This window comes from Sminthopsis crassicaudata, chromosome 2 (genome assembly GCF_048593235.1).
Source record: "Sminthopsis crassicaudata isolate SCR6 chromosome 2, ASM4859323v1, whole genome shotgun sequence".
NCBI lineage: Eukaryota > Metazoa > Chordata > Mammalia > Dasyuromorphia > Dasyuridae > Sminthopsis > Sminthopsis crassicaudata.
Window position 1 is genome coordinate 185,527,679 of NC_133618.1, and position 17,887 is coordinate 185,545,565.

Here is a 17,887-nt window from a genome sequence, read left to right on the forward strand (position 1 = left end):
TTAAATAGTATAACTACATTAATTGTATATATGCACACATTCATTTCATCAATTAAATTAGCATGGTAAGAACACAATAAACAAGAGCAATTTATTAATCCCACAGAAAGTACTAATTAAAAATTGTTTTGGGGAAAATGGGAAACATTTTAGCTGAATTTAAGTTTAGACATACCTATGTCTCACTCTTCTTGAAAATCCTCAATCTTTTTATCCCAAACTTGTTTAATATCTTTTCTGGTGTGTATGGCTAAATGCTCTGGGAAGGCCATTTACAATAGGTTTCCTCTATTTCCTTTCCTCTCTTTCTCTTCCTATATCCCTAGACTCAGACATTTTTAACTCATTTTGTTGAAACTACTCTCTCCAGTCACCTATTATTTCTTACACAAAATGCAAAGACCTTTTCTTGATTCTCTTTTTGTACTTCTTTATAGCCTTTTATAAATTTATTATCTTCCTTCTGAAGTGCCAACATCCCTTCTTAATAGATATTAAAGGATATGGAAAATAAGGTTTTTGTTTGTTTTTAATTTTATTTTATTTTGTAATTCACTATTTTTTTTTACCTTGCCCAGGCTAGGCAGACAAATAGCTACATTGATCTGCACTGTAACTTTGACTTGTTCTACTTATTACCTGGGGTTCTTCACACTTCCTTGGACAATCTGGCTTCCTTCTGCTCCCATGAACTTTCACATGATTGATACCAAACTTAGGGGAAACTTAAGATCTATAAAGCTTACTGCAGCTCAATACTTCAGTTCAATAGAGTCACCAGCCTTAAATTGCCAGATAGTTGGGATTCTAGTAGTCAGTCATAACTACTGGGAACAGTAAACGTTAACAAAAAGAAGAAATAAAAATTCAGTAATCATATGCAAGTATACATATGCAAATTACTAGTAATAAGAAAAAAATGAAACTTTAAACAACTCTTCTTGAGCCCATATCTAAGACTGAAAAAAAAAAAACAAAAGTGAAAATAATCTTATGAGTTGAGGGAAGAGATTCACTAAAATACTGTTTTTGGAGCTACAAATTGGCAAGATTTCTATGAAAATAATTCAGAGTTGTATTTACTAAACTACCTATATATCATATACCTACTCAATAATAAATCTACTAATATCTCAAGGAAAACAAAGAAAACACAAAATTTCATATTTTCTAGTATATTTATAGATGTACACCTTAGCTTCTTTTGTAGTAGCAAAGAACTGGAATAAAAGCTGTTGCATATTGATTAAGCATGACTAAAAAATCGTGTTGCATACATTTATATAATAGCATTGTTTTTTAAAATAATAGAATTCTGAGGCGGAGCCAAGATGGCGGAGAAGAAACACTCGACTCTGTGAATGTCCTTACTCCCTCACAACCAATTAGATAAGTCAGCCTCAGAAATAGCTTTGGAGTGATAGATACCACAAGGACTGGAAGCACAACTTACCAGCTGAAGAGAATCTGGAGTTTCGACAGAAAAGGTCAGTTCCCAGGGGAGGAAGAAGAGAGGCCAGCACAGATGGCTGGGTGCTCGCATACTGCGCCAATTGTGCGGGGAAGGGCTCTGGGATCAGAGAAGCCACTGAGATAAAGGAATCTGGCACAGGCTGTTAGCTCTTCTCTACTTATAATACAGCAGTTCAAAGGAGAAATCTAAACTACTTTAAAAATTCAAAGATAGATTAGATCTTCCTGGATCCTAGGGGTGACTTAGCAGATCTCAGCACTGGGGGGTGTGGCCCTTAGCTCCCACCTGAGACTACTTAAGAGATTGAGAAGTTAGCGGATATGACCCAAGGCAACACACACTGCCTAGCTCAGCTGGAGGGTGTGGAACTCAGCTCCAGAAGTCCCAGAGAAGCAGAACCTTTGAACTAGGGACCTAGGTTTCTGGCAGACACTTCCAGTTTGAGCACAGGGGCGTTTCATGTCACCTGCTACTGGCATCCACGCCCCACTGGAACGCATAGGCTGGGCTTTGTGTTGCCTTTACTGTTCAATCTGAAACCTCAAGGAAGCCGCTAGAACACAGCGCCCTCAAGGCACAGCAGTGCTAGTCACCTCTGAGGCACTTCCAGGGAGGGGGTGGGGAACTCTCTCCCAGAGCTCTCTCTTAGCTCAGGCTCAGGAGCCACTGCATCCATCCAGTCTGGGAGGAAGGTGGTAAAGAAATAAATAAATAATTTCCTACCCCAGGGACAGACCCCAAAAGATTTTTCAAGTATGAGCAAAAAGCCCAAAAAACTATAGATTCCTTCTACACAGAGAAAGAGTGGTTATCCAACCCCGAGGAAGTTAACAGCAGAGACTCAGCAGATAACGACCTAAAGGGGAATGATTCCTGCCCCCCATCACATAACTCTCTCCTAGAAGAGACTATTAAAAAGTTAAGAGAGTTTGAAGAAAAATGGGGAAAGGAAAGGGAAGCTATGATAGAGAATAACAACGTCCTGAAATTGGAGTTGGAAAAAATAAAGAATTCACAGGAGATGCAGGGAAACAAAATTTGTGAATTAGAAAACGTTAAAAAATCACAGGAAAGTAGGATTTCTGAATTGGAAAAGATAAAAAAGTCTCAAGAAAGTAGAATTTCTGAATTGGAAAAAGAAAATAATTCTCAAAAAAAATTAGGGAAATGGAAAAAATTCAATAGAGCAAAATAATTCATTTAAAACAGAAATTGGGCATTTACAAAAAGAACTAAAAACTGTGAAAGAAGAAAATAACTCCTTAAAAATTAGGACGGAACAAATAGAAATGAATGATTCATTGAGAACCCAAGAATCAGTCAAACAAAAAAAAAAACAAATGAGAAGCTGGAGAACAACGTCAAATACTTACTGGGAAAATCTATAGACCTGGAAAATAGATCTTGGAGAGATAATCTACGGATCATTGGACTTCCCGAAAACTATGACCAAAAAAAGAGCATAGATTCTATTTTACAGGAAATTATCAAAGAGAACTGTCCAGAGATAATAGAAACAGAAGGGAAAGTAGATGTGGAAATAATTCATCGAACTCCTTCTAAAATAGACCCTAAAAAAAGAACACCACAGAATATTGTGGCTAAGCTGAAGAATTACCACACAAAGGAGAAAATCTTGCAAGCAGCTAGAAAAAAACAATTTAAATACCAAGGTGCCACAATAAGGGTCACTCAAGATCTGGCTACCTCCACATTAAAAGATAGAAGGGACTGGAACATGATATTCCGTAAGGCAAAAGATCAAGGACTGCAACCAAGAATGAACTACCCAGCTAAGTTTAGCATCTTTTTCCATGGAAGAAGATGGTCATTCAATGAAATAGAGGAATTCTATATGTTTCTAAGAAAAAAACCAGACTTAAACAAAAATTTTAATCTACATCCACAAGACTGAAGAGAAACAGAAAAAGGTACACAGAACCCTTGAGAACTGTAACTCTGTTGTGGGTATATAAAAAGTACTCATGGATAATTTGATTTTACTGATATAAAAGAAAAAAAGGGGGGTGTAGTAAAGGGAAGGAGGTCGGTTCAGAAAAAAGGGTAAGAAATGATAAAAAGAGGGAAACTACATCCCAGGAAGAGGCATAGAAAATACACCATATCTGAGGGAATTTAGTGAGGGTGAGAATCATTGTGTGAATTTTACTCTCATCAGAAGAGGCTCAAAGAGTAAATAATTGACATATTTGTTTTTCAGAGAATTTTCTCTCACCTCATTAAAAGGGGGGAGAGGAAATGGGAAAAGGAAAAGGAGAATAAGGGAAGGGACTTGGAGGGAGGGGGGAGGGATACTAAAAAAAGGGAGGGCTGCGTGTCACAAGGGGGGTCTGTAAATTAAATATCGGGGAGGGGGATCTAGGGGGTCAAGGGAAAAAGCATAATCTGGGGATAATATGATGGCAGGAAATACAGAATTAGTAATTTTAACTGTAAATGTGAATGGGATGAAAGTTCCCATCAAACATGGACAGATAGCAGATTGGATCAAAAAGCAGAACCCTACAATATGTTGTCTGCAGGAAACACACTTAAAGCAGGGAGATACATACAGAGTAAAGGTAAAAGGTTGGAACAGAGCCTATTATGCTTCAGGTAAAGCCAGAAAAGCAGGGGTAGCTATCCTTATCTCAGATCAAGCAAAACCAGAAGGTGATCTAGTTAAAAAAGATAAGGAAGGAAACTATATCCTGCTGAAAGGTAGCATAAATAATGAAGCAATATCGATACTAAACATATATGCACCAAGTGGTATAGCATCTAACTTTCTAAAGGAAAAGTTAAGAGAATTGCAAGAAGAAATAGACAGTAAAACTATAATAGTGGGAGATCACAACCTTGCACTCTCAAATTTAGACAAATCAAACCACAAAACAAATAAGAAAGAAATTTAAAAAGTAAATAGAACATTAGAAAAACTAGGTATGATAGACCTTTGGAGAAAACTGAATGGCAATAGAAAGGAATATACTTTCTTCAAAGCAGTTCATAGACCATATATTAGGACATAAAGATCTCAAAATTAAATGAAGGAAGGCAGAAATAATAAATGCCTTCTTCTCAGATCACAATGAAATAAAAGCTACATTCAGTAGGAACTTAGGGGTAAATAGACCAAAAAGTAATTGGAAAATGAACAATCTCATCTTAAAGAATGACTGGGTGAAACAGCAAATTATAGAAACAATTAATAATTTCACCCAAGATAATGACAATGATGAGACATCATACCAAAATCTGTGGGATGCAGCTAAAGCAGTAATAAGGGGAAATTTTATATCTTTAGAGGCTTATTTGAAGAAAATAGAGAAAGAGAAAATTAACGAATTGGGCCTGCAACTTAAAAAGCTAGAAAACGACCAAATTAAAAACCCCCAACCAAAAATTAAACTTGAAATACAAAAATTAAAATGAGAAATCAATAATATTGAAAGTAAAAAAAAATTATTGAATTAATAAATAAAACCAAGAGTTGGTTTTATGAAAAAGCCAATAAAATAGATAAAACTTTGGTAAATTTGATCAGAAAAAAGAAAGAGGAAAATCAAATTGTTAGTCTTACAAATGAAAAGGGGGATCTTTCCACCAATGAAGAGGAAATTAGAGAAATAATAAGTTGTTACTTTGCCCAACTTTATGCCAATAAATTTAATAACTTAAGGGAAATGGATGACTTCCTCTAAAAATATAGGCTCCCTAGATTAACAGAGGAGGAGATAAATTGCTTAAATAGTCCCATTTCAGAAAAAGAAATAGAACAAGCTATTAATCAACTCCCCAGGAAAAAATCCAAAGGACCAGATGGATTCACATGTGAATTCTACCAAACATTTAAAGAACAATTAGCCCCCATGTTATATAAACTATGAAAAAATAGGGGATGAAGGAGTCCTACCAAACTCCTTTTATGACACAGACATGGTACTGATACCTAAACCAAGTCGATCGAAAACTGAGAAAGAAAATTATAGACCAATTTCCTTAATGAATATCGATGCTGCAATCTTAAATAAGATATTAGCCAAAAGACTTCAGAAAATCATCCCCAGGATAATACACTATGATCAAGTAGGATTTATTCCAGGAATGCAGGGCTTGTTTAATATTAGGAAAACTATTAATATAATTGACCATATTAATAATCAAATTAATAAGAACCATATGATCATCTCAATAGATGCAGAAAAAGCATTTGACAAAATCCAACATCCATTCCTACTAAAAACTCTTGAGAGTATAAGAATAAATGGACTATTCCTTAGAATAATCAGGAGCATATATTTAAGACCGTCAGTAAGCATAATATGCAATAGAAATAAACTGCAACCTTTCCCAGTAAGATCAGGAGTGAAACAAGGTTGCCCACTATCACCATCACTATTCAATATAGTACTAGAAACGCTAGCCTCGGCAATAAGAGCCGAGAAAGAGATTCAAGGAATTAGAGTAGGAAATGAGGAAATCAAACTATCACTTTTTGCAGATGACATCATGGTATACTTAGAGAACCCAAAGACTCTGCTAAAAAGCAATTAGAAATAATTCAAATTTCAGCAAAGTGGCAGGATACAAAACAAATCGACATAAATACTCAGTATTTTTATATATCACTAACAAAATGCAACGGCAAGAGATACAAAGAAAAATTCCATTCCAAACAAATGTTGAGAGCATAAAGTATTTGGGAATCCATCTACCAAAGAATAGTCAGGATTTATATGAGAAAAATTACAAAACACTTGCCACCAAAATAAAGTGAGATTTAAATAATTGGAAAGACATTCAGTGCTCTTGAATAGGCCGAGCGAATATAATAAAGATGACAATACTCCCCAAACTAATCTATTTATTTAGTGCTATATCCATCAGACTCCCAAGAAACTGTTTCAATGACCTAGAAAAAATAACAACAAAATTCATATGGAAGAATAAAAGGTCGAGAATTGCAAGGGAAGTAATGAAAAAAAAAACTCAGAGGCAGGTGGTCTAAGTGTACCTGATCTAAAGCTATATTATATAGCAGCAGTCACTAAAACCATTTGGTATTGGATAAGAAATAGACCGGTAGATCAGTGGAACAGATTAGATACAAAGGACAAAAAAGTGTACATCTATAGCAATCTAATCTTTGACAATCCTAAAGGTTACAACATTGAGGGTAAAAATTCATTATTCGGAAGAAACTGTTGGGAAAACTGGAAATTAATATGGCAGAAATTAGATATGGATCCACACTTAACACCATATACCAAGATAAGATCAAAATGGGTCCATGATTTAGGCATAAAGAGTGAGATAATAAATAGATTAGAGGAACAGAGGATAGTCTACCTCTCAGACTTGTGGAGGAGGAAGGAATTTATGACCAGAGGAGAACTAGAGATCATTATTGATCACAAAATAGAAGATTTTGATTACATAAACCTAAAAAGTTTCTGTACAAACAATACTAATGCAAACAAGATTAGAAGGGAAGTAACAAATTGGGAAAATATTTTTAAAGTTAAAGGTTCTGACAAAGGTCTCATTTCCAAAATATATAGTGTACTGACCCTTATTTATAAGAAACTGAACCATTCTCCAATTGATAAATGGTCAAAGGATATGAACAGACAATTCTCAGATGAAGAAATTGAAAGTATATCCACTCATATGAAAGAGTGTTCCAAATCACTACTGATCAGAGAAATGCCAATTAAGACAACTCTGAGATACCACTACACACCTGTCAGATTGGCTAAGATGACAGGAACAAATAATGATGAATGTTGGAGGGGATGTGGGGAAACTGGGACACTAATACATTGCTGGTGGAGTTGCGAAAGAATCCAGCCATTCTGGAGAGCAATTTGGAACTATGCCCAAAAAGTTATCAAACTACTACTGGGCTTATATCCCAAAGAAATACTAAAGAGCGGAAAGAAACCTGTATGTGCCAAAATGTTTGCGGCAGCTCTTTTTGTTGTAGCTAGAAACTGGAAGATGAATGGATGTCCATCAGTTGGAGAATGGTTGGGTAAATTATGGTATATGAAGGTTATGGAATATTATTGCTCTGTAAGAAATGACCAGCAGGAGGAATACAGAGAGGCTTGGAGAGACTTACATCAACTGATGCTGAGTGAAATGAGCAGAACCAAAAGATCACTGTACACTGCAACAACAATACTGTATGAGGATGTATTCTGATGGAAGTGGAAATCTTCAACATAAAGAAGAGCCAACTCACTCCCAGTTGATCAATGATGGACAGAGGTAGCTACACCCAGAGAAGAAACATTGGGAAGTGAATGTAAATTGTTAGCACTAATATCTGTCTGCCCAGGTTACATGTACCTTCGGAATCTAATGCTTATTGTGCAATAAGAAAATGGTATTTACACACATGTATTGTATCTAGGATATATTGTAACACATGTAAAATATATGGGATTGCCTGTCATCAGAGGGAGGGAGTAGAGGGAGGGGGGTAATTTGGAAAAATGAATACAAGGGATAATATTATAAAAATATATAGTAATAAAAAATGAAAAAAAAAAGAATAATAGAATTCAAAGAAATTAGTAAGAAATATAGGTGTAATAAGAAGCAACAGAAAAAAAAATTGACCCAATGTTTACAGTGATGTAATGGGAAACAGCATTAAAAGAAATAAGATATCTAATAACCATAATCACAAATCATGAATTAGAAAACTGATAATGAATTTTTATCAAAGAAATTTTCTATTATAGATGTAAAATGAGACATGTGTTTAGTCACAGAAGATATATTAAGTTACTTTTAAAATTATATTTTGTTAAAAATTAGAGTTAGATTGCTACAATATGGAAACAAAATAGTATGATAGAATGATTGGGGAGTAGCAATATTAAAAAACTAACATCAATAATTTTAAGAGGTTATGCATTTTCTTGAATGTGCAATAAATTAGGCATGATCTGTTTTGTATGTTTAATGGCATCAGGTTAAATTAACAACTACCTACATTTGTGAAGACTGAGTTAGCACCCTGGATTCCTTAGAATCAGCTGTAGTCAGTATCAGCAAAAGTCCTCGATCTTTATTCTTGGTCAAAAATGAGAGGAATGGACACAGGAATCCCCAAACCTCCTTTCTCTCTCTCCACAGCCAAAAGTTCACTCCAGTTTGTCTTACTCCACCCTCTTATCCCTCTTTTTATTCACTATATACACCCACAGATTGAGCCAGCACAGAAAGGTTGGGCAGGGACATTCTCCAAGTATTTGTTAATAGAGTATTGTCCAATTGGTAATTAGCCTCAAGTGCTTGGCTATTCAAGGGCATCTCAGTTTCAGCTCTTTACATCTCCTGCTTTCTTTTGTTTTAGAACACAAGTGGTCACACTATCCCTGACTTCTCAGGAAGGTGAGAACCTCAATAAAGAGGTGATTGCCCTCCCTGACTTCTCAGGAAATGAGGTGAAAACACCAAAAATTAGGTGATCATGGTCCTCCTGACTTCTCAGGAAGGTAGGTGAAAGCACTAAAAGGGAGATAATCACACCCTCCCTGACATCTCAGGAAGGCAGAATAAAAGTACCAAAGGAAAGTGGGGATTGCTAGCGGGTTTCTGGGTTGAAGGGTCTTATTAGAAAAGGTATGCACAAACCCATAAGCATGGGAAGTATTACACAAGCACATAGCAATAATGCATAGGCTATTAGTGATGACTCTCCCCACAGTCAATGCAGACTTGATGTGGTGTAACAAGCATGAATTGTACATGTAAGCAGTGATATATTAAGCAATATAAATCAACATGTTCTTGTAAAAGATTTCCAGAAGTCCTAGAAGAAGGGTATGTAAACATCAGTCACACATATGCCTTCTTCAGCAGCCAAGAGATAGTCCAAAACCAATTTATTGTTCATTGCTTCACAGGCAAGGGAATCCAATGACCCCCACAAGTTTTTGAAGTCCTGCAACAGTCTTTTTATATGTTAGGGAATCCAATGATTCCTGCAGATTTTGATGTCCTGCAACAGTTTTATTATTTCTCAGAAAATCCAATATTTCCTGAGGGTTTTCATATCCTACAACAGTCTTATCATGTCTCAGAGAATCCAATTATTCCAGAGGATTTTGAAATACAACACTTTTTTGCTATCCATGAGTCAAACGCCATAACTGCCATGCTCTTTCAGTGGTGGGTACAGTCAGTGACAGAACTACCTGATGTTTTTTGGGTCTTCTTCTTTGTTTCAAGTGTCTACTCTGTCTCTCTCCAATGAACAAGGTGAATATGACTTGTTGGCACCCATCTGATTCCTTCTACATCTGTAGAGATACAAGCAAATCCTCTCCCCCAAGCAGTTAACCTATCTGGTCCCTTCCATTTACCACTTTCTGGATCTCTCTTCATCATCTGGTGATTATCTAAAAATAGTGGAGCTGCTTGCACTGGACACAGCTCTTCTGGTGGGTTATAAAACCTGTCCACCAGAGCCAGTGCATCTTTGTCAAAAGTCAAGAAATTAATAGTATAAAGGTCTAGATTTAGAAGTTCTCGAGGGTTACCTGTGGCTTCCCCTTTCTTTTCTTTTTGGAGGAGGGTCTTAATGTTTCTGTTTCTCCTCTGTACTATTGCCTGTCCTTGAGGATTAAAGAGTAACCCAGTAGTGTATAAAACCTTATACTATGCACAAAAGTGTACAAAATGTTTAGAAGTATATGCAGGTAAATTGTCTGTTTTAATTACTTGTGGCACACCCATAATTGCAAATGCTTGTATAAGGAATTCAGTGACCACTCGGGCTGTCTCTTTTGGTGCTGATACTGCAAAAATGAATCCTGAAAAGGTGTCTACCACAACATGGATAAAATACAGACGACCAAAAGATTTATAATGGGTCACATCCATTTGCCAAATTTCATTAGGTCTAAAACCACTAGGGTTCTTTCCTAGAGGGAGTGTAAGAACATGCAAAGGCATACAAGCTGTACAGGCTTTTACTATGCTCCTAGCTTCCTCTCTTATTATTCCAAATTGTAAATGTAAAGCTTGAGCAGCCTGATGATATTTAAAATGAGATTCTTGGGCTTCTTGAAATAAAGGAGTATTGACCAACATAGTTACAAGGCTATCTGCCTTTGAATTAACATGAAAAATAGGACCTTGAAGTCAATTATGTGAGTGGACATGCAAGATATAAATCTTACATGGATGCTGTCTCACTTGCTCTTGAAGTTCCTTAAAGAGCTGATATATATTGGAGGCTACAAATTTTATTTGTGCTGTGGCAATTCTTTGCACCACACCTACTGAATAGGCTGAATCAGATATTATATTTATGTCTCCTGGATAATAAGCAAGAGCTAGAATGAATGCATACAATTCATTCTGCTGAGTAGACTGAAAAGGAGTTCTGACTACTCTCTTTATAATTAAGCCATGAGAGTATATAGCACAAATATTGTGTTTGGATGCATCTGTAAAGATAGTTGGTCTTTTAAGAGGAATTTTAGAAAGCTTTTCTTCAAGAATCCATTACCAATTATATAATGGTCTGGTTATCTTTAATGGAGACCCATGTGTAAAATTTGGAGCCATGGCTAATAAAATTTGCCACTCTGGGGTGGTTTCACAGAACACATTAACTTGTGTATTAATATAAAATGTGAATATCTTTGTATATAGGTACACTACTATATCCCTGGATTTTTTTGCTTGGAGTCAGAATCTGGGAGATTATAACCAGATTGCTTATTCAGAGTCTTTATCAGTAATCCTGATGCTACTACTTCTGCTGGTTGATAAGTCACACATTGTCTACCTATATTAGTGACTGGGGTATTATCTATACATTACCCAGTTTCCCACATCAGTGTATGGATGGGCACTGTTTTGTAAGTACTCTCAGGAAGTAAAATGGTCAAGTCTACTGTGCCTGGAGTCAAGGGATCCATAGTCTGGAAAGGAACAGATTTTACCTCTCCACGGGGTATCTCAGTTGTCACAGCTGCATACAACTTTATTCTTCTGAATTGCAATCCATTTCTTCCATCAGATTGCTTCCTGGCTGCTTGCTCATATCTGGGTACTGGACTTTTAGGCATTCTCCTGGTATAGCATCAGCTGCCATCATGCCTCAAGTGTGTTTTTTTTTTTGGCCTGGGGCCCTGGAGCAGGGCTCCTCATCTCCTTTCCCTGAATCAGTCTACATTCTGATACCCAATGGAAGCCTCGTTGCATTTTCAACATGGGTATTGGGTTTTGTTCTCTCACCGTGTGTTCTCATTCTGTCTCTATGCCAATATTGACCTTTCAGATGCCATATTTTACCACATTGAAAGCATTGATGAGTCTTTCTAGAAGTCCCTTTCCAAAAGGGACCTTGTCTTCCCATGTTGGGATCTTGGGAAGTCTGCATCATAGCCTGGCATTTGTGCCCACTGTGGCACAGCATCTTAGGATCTAGGCTTCCACATTCTTGTGTGATCCTAGTATAATTCTTTTACAAGCCTCATTAACATTTTCTTTAGCAAGTTGTCTTTTCAAAATGTCTGTTACTGCATTTTCACCATTAGTCCATATGCTGGCTGTCTGCAAATATCCCACAAAATCAGCAAAGAGTTCATTTGGTCCTTGTGCAGTTTTTGTGAAGGTCTCATCCTTGTCATTTTTACTGGGGAGAGAAGTCCATGATTTGATAGCAGTAGCAGCAATTTGCTCATATGCTGCTATATAGTAATTAATCTGTACTGAAATGTCTGCATAAGAATCTACATCTAGTTGGTTACAAGTGACTGAAGTATTAACTCCACTTTGACTATTTTGTTGGGCTTGTATCCTTCAGACCTCACTATATTCAGAAAGACATAACAAGTTTTTTCCAGGTTCTAAGCATACCTTTGCTGTAGATTTCTAGTCCCTAAGGGTTAAGACTTCATAGACCAGTTGATCAATGGAACAGAACAAAGGACAAAAAATGGTACAACTATAGCAATCTAGTGTTTGACAAACCCAAAGATACCAATATTTGGGATAAAAATTTATTATTTGAAAAAAAAACTGTTGGGAAAACTGGAAATTACTATGGCAGAAATTAGATATAGATCCACACTTAACATCATATACCAAGATAAGATCAAAATGGGTCCATGATTTAGGCATAAAGAATGAGATCATAAGTAGATTAGAAGAACAGAGGATAGTCTACTTCTCAGACCTGTGGAGGAGGAAGGAATTTATGACTAGAGCAGAACTAGAGATCATTATTGATTACAAAATAGAAGATTTTGATTACATCAAAATAAAAAGTTTCTGTATAAACATTACTAATGCAAATAAGATTAGAAGGGAAGAAACAAATTGGGAAAATATTTTTACAGTTAAAGGCTCTGATAAAGATGTCATTTTCAAAATATATAGAGAACTGACCCTAATTCATAAGAAATTAAACCATTCTCCACTTGATAAATGGTCAAAGGATATGAACAGATAATTCTCAGATGATGATATTGAAACTATATCCACTGATATGAAAGAGTGTTCCAAATCAATACTGCTCAGAGAAATACAAATTAAGACAATTCTGAGATATCACTGTCAGATAAGCTAAGATGACAGGAACAAATAATGATGAATGTTGGAGGGGATGTGGGAAAACTGGGACACTAATACATTGTTGGTGGAGTTGTGAAAGAATCTGGCCATTCTGGAGAGCAATTTGGAACTATGCCCAAAAAGTTATCAAACAGTGCATACATTTTTATCCAGCAATGCTACTACTGGGCTTATATCCCAAAGAAATACTAAAGAGCGGAAAGGTACCTGTATGGGCCAATATGTTTGTACCAGCTCTTTTCGTAGTGGCTAGAAACTGGAAAATGAATGGTTGTCCATCAATTGGAGAATGGTTGGGTAAATTATGGTATATGAAGGCTATGGAATATTATTGCTCTGAAAGAAATGACCAGCAGGATGAATTCAGAAAGGTTTGGAGAGAGTTCTATGAACTGATGCTGAGTGAAATGAGCAGAACCAGAAGATCACTATAGACTTCAACAACAATACTGTATGAAGATATATTCTGATGGAAGTGGATATCTTCAACATAAAGAAGATCCAACTCACTTCCAGCTGATCAATGATGGACAGAAACAACTATACCCAGAGAAGGAACACCAGGAAGTGAATGTAAACTGTTAGCACTATTGTCTATCTACCCAGGTTACTTATACCTTCGGAATCCAATACTTAATGTGCAACAAGAAAATTGGATTTACACACATATATTGTATCTAGTTTATACTGTAACACATTTAAAATGTATGGGATTGCCTGTCATCTAGGGGAGGGAGTAGAGGGAGGGAAAGGAAAATTTGGAAAAATGAATACAAGGGATAATGTTATAAAAAAAAATTACTCATGCATATATACTGTCAAAAATTATAATTATTAAATTAATAAAAATAAAAAAAAATTAAAAAAGACTTCATAAGCCAAATTCTGTAATTACATCTTAACATAATCTGATGTAGCCCTATAAAGAGTGCAAGCCTTTTTCATGTCTTTGAGAATGTCTATATCTGAAGGAGTGTATATTCTACTTTCTTGACCTGAATCACAGAATATATTTGTAGTTTCAACAAAGCTATATCCTTCCCTTCCTCTGTGGCTTTAAGTACTGCCTTTTGCAATCTAATCATAGGAGGAGTGATTGCTGTCGGGGATGGGGGGGGAGGTGCTGGTGGTGTCACTGCCCCTCCCACTACTACTCTTCCCTCCATTCTGGAAGATGGAGTTGATGGGAAAATATCAATAATCTGCTCCAGTGTGAGAGCCAGAATCACCAAGCCCTTGAACCTCATTTAAGTTCCCATGCCCTTTGGTGATATGGCCATTAAACTGTTCTTTGTCTTCCTCTTTTTCCTCACACTTCCTCATCTGGCTGTTCCTAAAACTTTTCCTTGTTCAATAATTTGCAGAATTCTTTAAGGCCTATTGCATTATGTTGTATATATAGAATGCTTCCATGGAAATTGACTGAGGACCTTTATTGTTGTAGTATTTACATAGTTGTTCTCCTACAATTCCAATTATCTGGCCCAATTTCTTCTTCCTTTAAGAATCAAGAGGATGTGCATCCCAATGTACCTAAGACTCTAGCAATGCTTTTCCCAAATTATAATTAAGCCTCATCACTCAATCAGCTTAAGCATGCTTTCTATACTGCCCCTTTGGGGTGTGGGTGGGCAGGGGGTTGGGCTGCGGATGGGGGACAATCTTTTCCTAACATTGCCCATTTCAGCTAGAAAAGATTACTGGTATAGCCCTTAACAAAGTAAGTTTCCTGTTTGTCTATTAAAGTACTCACCTAATTTCCTGATCATCAGGGGACTTCTTCAGTGAAAGTAGCCTCCTTGGCCACATCTTGGGCACCAAATGTGAAGATCAAGTTAGCACCCTGAATACCTTAGAATCAGCCAGAGTCAGGATCAGCCAGAGTCAGGATCAGCAAAAGTCTTTGATCTTTATTCTTGGTCGAAAATGAGAGGAATGTACACAGGAATCCCCATGCCTCCTTTCTCTCTCTCCATTGCCAAAAGGTCACGCTCACTTGTCTTACTCCACCCTCTGATCCCTCTTTTCATTCACAATTACATACATAATTTCATACACAATTCAAAATTATGTAATAGTCTGGTTATTGTGTGTGTGTGTGTGTGTGTGTGTGTGTGTGTGTGTTTTGTTTAATAGTTTTTATTTACCAGATATATGCACGGGTAATTTTACAACATTGACAATTGCCAAACCTTTTGTTCTAATTTTTTCCCTCCTTCCCCCCCACCAGATGGCAGTTTGATCTATACATGTTAAATATGTTAAAGTATAAATCAAATACAATATATGTATACTTATTCAGACAGTTGTTTTCCTATACAGAAAGAATTGGACTTTGAAATAGTGTACAATTAGCCTGTGAAGGAAATCCAAAATGCAGGCAGACAAAAATAGAGGGACTGGGAATTCTATGTAGTGCTTCCTATAGTTCTTTTTCTGTGTGTAGCTTGTTCAGTTCATTACTGCTCTATTGGAACTGATTTGTTTCATCTCATTGTTGAAAATGACCACATCCATCAGAATTGATCATCATATAGTATTTTTCTTGAACTATACAACAATCTCCTGGTTCTGCTCATTTCACTCAGCGTCAGTTCATGTAAGTCTCTCCAGGCCTTTCTGAAATCATCCTGTTGGTCATTTCTTACAGAAAAATAATATTCCATAATATTCATATAATAGTCTGATTATCTTTAATGGAGACCCATATGTAAAATTTGGAGGCATATCTAATAAAATTTGCCAATCTGGGATGGTTTCACAGCAGGCATTAACTTGTGCATAAATATAAACGATTTATATTTTGTCAGGTCTTATCCCAGATAATTATTTAATGGCCTTTAATGAAATTCTAGCTACAAGCACTGGGTAAGGAGTAAGTCTTTGTCCTGGTTGTGCTGGGAGGTTCACCCAGCACAGAATATTTGGGTAGGACCATTCTCCAAGCACATGTTAATAGAGTATTGTCCAATTGGTAATTAGCCTCAAGTGCTTAGCTATTCAAGTGCATCTCAGTTTCATCCCTTTACATACAGCCAATGTCTTTAGAACATTTATATTTATAGAAGAGACAATGTTCCCAACAGAGAAATCAGGCAAATTCAATTAATAAGGAAAACTATATGAGGGATGGGTGAGGCAAATACAAATATTCTCTGAGAAGAGCTATGTAAAGCATGCTTTATAATTGATATTATTTCTGAGATGAACCCAATCAAACTAACAGCCTTATCAGAGAATGTGAAAAATAAAATTAAAGTGCTTTCTTTATTTTTTTATGCTATTGAAGGTACGGTGGTACCTGACCTGAAGTCAGGAAGACTCATATTCTTGGATTCACATTTGGTCTCAGACACTTCCTAGCTTTATGCTCCTGAGCAAATAACATAACTTTAAAGAAATTCAATTTCTTCATCTCGAAAATGACATAGAATAGGAAATGCCAAACCACTTCAGTATCTTTGCTAAGAAATGGGGTCACAAGACACAACTGAAAATAACTACAAAAAAGCAGATTTTATTTATCAGTATATTAGCTTTATGGGTGTTGGTTTCTTTAAGACATACAATTAGGTATTGTTTCATAGTACCAATTATCCATTAAACAAAAGGCATCACTTGACAACCTGTTTGCAAAATGATGACTGTATCCTTCACTTTAATGTTCCTCATTTTCTTTCTTCTACTTCTCTCAATATCTCCCTCTAGTCAACTCAGATCATGTTTGCTGACAATTCTGTCTGCTTTTTTTTGGCTTTGTTTTTTCTAATTTTTCCCTCATCCCTACATATATCCAGTTTGATCTTTGGTTGCTGACTTCAGCAGTCATAACTTTCCCACTGGCACTTTGGAAGTTCTGGCCTCCACAGAATTTGCTGCTTATTAACTCTTCACATACAACTGGTAAATGTTGGGCCAGACTCCAAAACTACTAAATTATGCTACCATGTTATAAAAAGTATGCTAAAGAATAAATTATTTAAACTTCATCACAAAATGAGATTTCCTACCTTCTCTACCAATAATTGCTGTCAGGTATTTTCTATGGATTAGATGCTGCCAGAAAATCAATACCTAGTACATTTGACAATCAGAACACAGAACTTCTGTTGAGCCATTATTCAGTTGAGTTTATAATTACTGTCAATATCAGAAAGCTATAAGATATCCTCAGAATTAGGTGAGGGGCAGAATTTTTAGAGCTCTCAGAAAGTTTTCTGACTTTGAAGGGGGAAAAAACATATAAATTTGATGAGAAGGAACCCAGGGAATAAATTAATTGAAAGAAAGCTAAGTAACTAAAATCAATCTTCTGTGCAGATACAATATGTTTTGTTATAGTTCAGGAGTGATGGAAAATGAGAATCAGATTCAAAAACTCTTCCCTGTTGCTATTGAAGACAACCATTCACTGAAATGTTTTGTCAATCAATAGAGAATCATTTGTTATGAATCTTAAAAATATGCTTGTTTGCAGCAAAAAGCAAATGGTACTATAAATACTCAATTAACTACAAAGGACTTATTAAGAATGATGCTATCTGCATGCAAAAAATAAACCTGAAAAATAGATGTATAGGATGATTTGTATGTGAATACAGCTGGGTATAGATTTAAATACACAGATATTTGTATGTAATGGTGGCTATGTGAGGGGGAGGGAAGGAAATAAAAGAAAGCTATACGATAAATGTGTTATATATTTAAAAGGAAAAACAAGTTGTACATAATGGATTTGCATTCTTATGTGCAAAACCAAAATAAAAAAAAAATTAGTAATTGAGACAATAGAATATAATCAAA